The sequence below is a fragment of the Melitaea cinxia genome, chromosome 17 (genome assembly GCF_905220565.1).
Source record: "Melitaea cinxia chromosome 17, ilMelCinx1.1, whole genome shotgun sequence".
NCBI classification, from domain to species: domain Eukaryota; kingdom Metazoa; phylum Arthropoda; class Insecta; order Lepidoptera; family Nymphalidae; genus Melitaea; species Melitaea cinxia.
In genome coordinates this window covers 15,354,030-15,359,451 of record NC_059410.1, presented here as the reverse complement: position 1 = coordinate 15,359,451, position 5,422 = coordinate 15,354,030, and the positions used below count along the sequence as shown (strand labels likewise).

General features: G+C 41.6%; 1 pseudogene; it reads right to left on the bottom strand.

The window, feature by feature from the left end:
• Positions 1–619: 619 nt before the first annotated feature.
• On the bottom strand, positions 620–5,221 carry LOC123661443 (annotated as a pseudogene).
• Between the last annotated feature and the right edge of the window lie 201 nt (positions 5,222–5,422).

Sequence of the window (5,422 nt, the reverse complement as noted above, 5' to 3'; positions counted from 1 at the left end):
CTCCTTACAGTGTCCTCCTCCTCCGTGTGATATTTCGAGGTATTTTGACCCCCTCCCCCTCTAAGAGCCTCACGTATTAATCATAATATGGACGACACCAAATAATAAATGTTTTCAGACTACGTATTTTAAGAAAAACGAAAGTCTAAATATTACAAGTAACTAATGTAGTATATTATACTATTAACTTTTGCTCTGTGCATTTAAAATAGTTTCTTCTGTGTCACATAGACGGCGGTGATAATATATTAACCTACTTAACCTACCTACCTTCCTAACCTACCTAACCTACTTAACTACTAACTATATGACCAATTTGACGCTTTTTTGCTTACTAGGCGTTTCTAAATTTCATATTTTTTATATTGCAGTTATTTATTATTATGGTTTAGCTTACGATAATCACATTAACTATGTGTTATCGTAAAATCACGTTCAATGAAGTTCTTCCTGCAACAATAATATCTAAATGGCGTTGTTGTAGACTCAACTTTTTTATTAACGTGTATCTACTCGTATCTAATACTACTAAATAAGCAGTTCTTGTATACATATATATAATCTCGGAGGCGGCTCCAACGATTTTCATGAAATTTAGTATGCAGGGGATTTCTCACTCTCACTGAAAGCCTATGGTAGTCCACTGCTGAACATAGGCCTCTCCAAGTTCGCACCAGACATCCTGGTTTTCCGCAATCCTCATCCAGCCTACACCGGCAATCTTACGTAGATCGTCGGTCTAACGGGCCAGAGGACGTCCCACACTGCGTTTGCCGAGATGCGGTCTCCACTCCACGACCCATCTGCTCCAACGGCCATCGGTCCTGCGACACAGATGACCAGCCCACTGCCACTTCAACTTGATAATTCGGTGGGCTATTTCGGTTACTTTCGTTCTCTCGCGGATAGTCTCATTTCTAATCCTATCTTTGAGAGAGACCCCAAGCATTGCCCATTCCATTGTACGTCGAGCGACTTTAAGCTTGTGGACCAGTCCCTTCGTCAGTGTCCATGTCTCAGCTCCGTATGTTAACATAGGCAGGACGCATTGCTCGAACACTTTTGTCTTCAACCATTGCGGAATCTTCGAAGTGAAGACTCGACGAAGCCTGCCACACGCCGCCCAGCCCAACCGAATCCTCCTGTCGGCCTCCTTCTCGAAGTTGTTGCGGCCTAGTTGGATAGTATAGCCTAGGTAAATATAATCCTGAACAACTTCGAGAAGGGTACCATCGACCGATACCAGTCACGGTATGACTTGGTTGTTAAACATAACTTTCGTTTTGTCCAAGTTCATACAGAGACAGTACCAATACGCTGGGAGGACTCGTTTAGGTCGGCCAGCATGTGGCCTAACTCATCCAACGTCTCCGCAAAGATGACAATATCGTCGGCGAAACGAAGGTGAGAGATGAATTCACCGTTGACGTTAATGCCTCGTTCTCCCCAATCTAAGGTCTTAAAGACATCCTCCGGCGCAGTGGTAAACAGTTTCGGTGATATTACATCTCCCTGTCTTACCAAACGCCAGAGGGAAATAGGTCCTGTTTTCTGGTCCTGGACATGAACGGTCATCGTCGCCGCGTCGTACATAGACTTCAGTACCTCGATATATCGCCAGTCGATATGACATCTCTGCAGAGAGTCCAGGTCAGCCCAGGTCTCGACAGAGTCGAAGGCTTTCTCGTAGTCCACAAATGCCATACACAGCGGTTGATTATATTCTTCTGTCTTTTGAATAATCTGCCGAACAGTATGGATGTGGTCTATGGTGCTGTAGCCATTTCGTAACCCAGCCTGCTCTGGTGGTTGGAATTCATCGAGTCTTCTGACGAGACGATTCGTAACAACCCTCGAAAACAGCTTATAGACGTGGCTCAGAAGTGAGATCGGTCTGTAATTCTTCAACAGAGACTTATCGCCTCTCTTAAAGAACAGCACCACCACACTCCTGGACCACGCCTCCATTTGAGCAGTGGAGGTCTCAGCGTACAAGTTTTCGTATCCTCTTGGAAAGAGCCCTCTGTTCTGGCGAAGCAGCCGGCAACACGCGCCTCTGCCACATCAGATCCAAGGCTTCGGGAGAAAATTTGGTCTGCTTCGTTGCCTTTGTTGGTGGAAAATGCCTGCGACCCAGTGTACACACCGTCTTCACCACGTTGTCGGTTATCTCGTCCACGTCGCCAGTAGTTTCCTGCGAATCGAATCGGTTTTGGAGTTCCAATTGGAACTGCTCGGAGCCACATAGTTGGCGCAGCGTTGGTCGGAGGATAGATTTCATCAAGCGAGCCCGCTCTTTTCGGAGGCATATATTCAGAGAGCCCCGTATTAGCCGGTGGTCGCTGCCAGTGTTAAACCTGTTGACCGCTGAGACATCTCTAAATATACGCCTTTTATCTGCTACGATGAAATCTATCTCGTTCTTCGTCACAATATCGGGGCTTTGCCATGTCCACCTCCTTTGGGGCTTCTTCTCAAAAAATGAGTTCATCAAGAAGAGCCCCTCCGATTCGAGAAAGTTGACAAGTATCTGCCCCCTGCGGTCGAAGTAGTGCCATCTATGGCTCTTGTAATGTCTTCATACAAGGCTTCGACTTCATCGTCAGAGTGTGCCGAGGTCGGCGCATATACCTGTATCACTTTCAGGGAGTACCTGTCATAGTCAGTGAGTTTAAGTACAGGGTACGCTACCCGGGACGACACACTGCTGACTTCCACAACGTTGCTAGTGAGAGTCTTGTGGACCAGAAAACCGACACCACCTTGGGAAAGCCCATCACCTTCACGGAAGTAGAACAAGTGCCCGGAGTCCAGGATCATCGTGTCCTTACCCTCTCTTCGGAATTCAGACAACCCAGTATGCTCCACTTAATGTGACTAAGTTCTACCTCAAGTTCGGTAACGTGATGGTCCAAGGGGATCCGGGGAATCCGGCAGGGGATTTCAGGGGAGATAAATAAATCTGGAATCTGGAGCTTGGATTCATTTTTAGAAAGTGTCGTTTTATCCCAGTTTTTAGACAGTGAAAAAATGGCTACAATATCGTTAGAATACGAAGGTAAATTTCGCAATTGTGTATAAAGTTGTAATAGCTCAGGTGGGAAATGGGCCGATCGCTATCTACCGAAAATAATGTTATTTTTTCTTTTTTTTTTCTAATTGCAGTCATTATTTTTAATTTAAATAGCCAGTTCTTATTTTTCATTATTATGTCAGTAAAATCGAAAAATATTATTCATATTTTATCAGTATTTTTTTTTTTTTTTTTTTTTTTTTTAATTTTAACCGACTTCCAAAAATGGAGGAGGTTCTCAATTCGATTGTATTTTTTTTATTATGTATGTTACATCAGAACTTTTGGACCGGGTGGACCGATTTCGACAATTTTTTTAATCGAAAGGTGGTGCGTGTCAATTAGTCCCATTTAAATTTATTTGAGATCTAAAAACTTTTTCGAGTTATATCTAATAATGCGTTTTTACTTGACGCTTTTTTCGTCGACCTACGTTGTATTATACCGCATAACTTTCTACTGGATGTACCGATTTTGATAATTCTTCTTTTGTTGGAAAAGGAGTATGCCTAGTTTGCTACCGTGATAAGGAAACCAGGATCTGATGATGGGATCCCAGAGAAATCGAGGGAAACTCTCGAAAATCCGCAGTAACTTTTTACTAGTTGTACCAATTTTGATAATTTTTAATTTAATCGAAAGTTGATGTTTGTCATGTGGTCACATATAAATTTTATTGAGATCTGATAACTACTTTTTGAGTAATCTTCGATAACGCGTAGTTATTTGACTATTTTTTTGTCGATCTACGGTGTGTTACTCTTCGATGTAATTAAAGTCGGTTTTTTTTTCGTTTGCAAACACAATTATTGAGTTTTTATATTTATTTATATTTTTTATTATTTTCGATAAAAAAAATAGGCATATTTTATAAATATGTAATTCGTATTTAAATATGATTTCCAAAACACACGATTTACTAAAAATACCGAGTTAAGCTCGGTCAACCAGGTACTTTTTGTAAAACGATATAAATACCATAGTGCCATATTTGTGTATTGAAGATATTGTAGATAATTATTCAGTCTGTATTCCACAATATTCTGTCTGTGTCCAAAATTGTTATTCAAATTATTTTTTTGTTTATATTTGTGTAAATACTTACATCATCTCGAAATTGCTGAATGTATTTAATTGAAACTGGACCCAATTTAAACCTATGTATACTACGAACTTGACCACTTTGTAATTTTTGCATAAAGGTAATTATGGATAAAGTTTCATCTTTTTCACTTTTAGTCAAAATTGAAATCGTTAAACTGTTTCTGATGTTTATGCGAATTTTTCTCATTATAATGAAAAACCTTTTTCGGATTTTAATGCGGTGTAAAAAGTGTAAAAACGTTTTTTTTTTTTTTATTAAGTGGATGAATAAAAATTATTTAACACTAACGATCTTAACAACACATGTACTCGTACGTAACGTAAGAAATTGAATTTTTTTAAATAAGATATTTACGATTGTATTATATTCCTTTTTTGTAACGCGCATGCAACAAGCGTACGGCCCGCCTGATGATAAGCTGTTCCATAGCCTATAGACTCCTGTATCACCAAGAGCCTCGCAAGCACCTTGCCGACCCTATTCCCGTCCCTCCCCAGGAGCTCTGGCTCCCTCACTCACCACATGAACACAACACTACTCGAGACCGGTGTTATTCCTCTATGACCTTCTGTAAGGTTGAGGTACTTCTCCACTCGGGCTGCTCCGAATTTTGAGCAAAATATTTACCTTCTGTAAGCTACTTACCTAATAACAGTTTCTTTAACAAAGAACCTCTCTCTTACTGCTCGTATAATATCAGCAACTTACTGTTGATCTAGACACATCTTAGCCGGCCTGTCCGGAAAAGCCGGCGACCGTTTCCCGGTTAAAGAATGTGTTGATAGAACTCTGAGAAAAAATTAACACATTAGTTTTTATTTTACGGCTTTTTTTACGGCTTCCTTCAATTCAGCTACCTCTAGCGACATAGTCTCTAGTGAGCTGCATGGGACAGTTGGTGAGGATGTAGACGCTACCTGACCCTCAGGTGACACGATGTCCTGCGCTCTATCGGCTAGATCTGCCAACGCTTCCAAGGCAGTACTAGGTTGAGATGCAATCAGCGCCTGGATGTTGCTGGGGAGACGGCTGCTCCATGTCATCCGAACAAAATCACCTGGGACCTCTGAGCCAGCCAAACTTTGTAAGTGTCTCAGGAATTCGGAAGGCTTCCGGTCATCCAGCTCTTCGTGCAGGGTAACTGTTGTACCATTTTCTCTTTCGACGCGGTCAGACGCTTTACCAGCTCGAACTTTAGCTTCTCGTACTTGTTGTCCACTGGAGGAGCTATAATAACGTCTTTC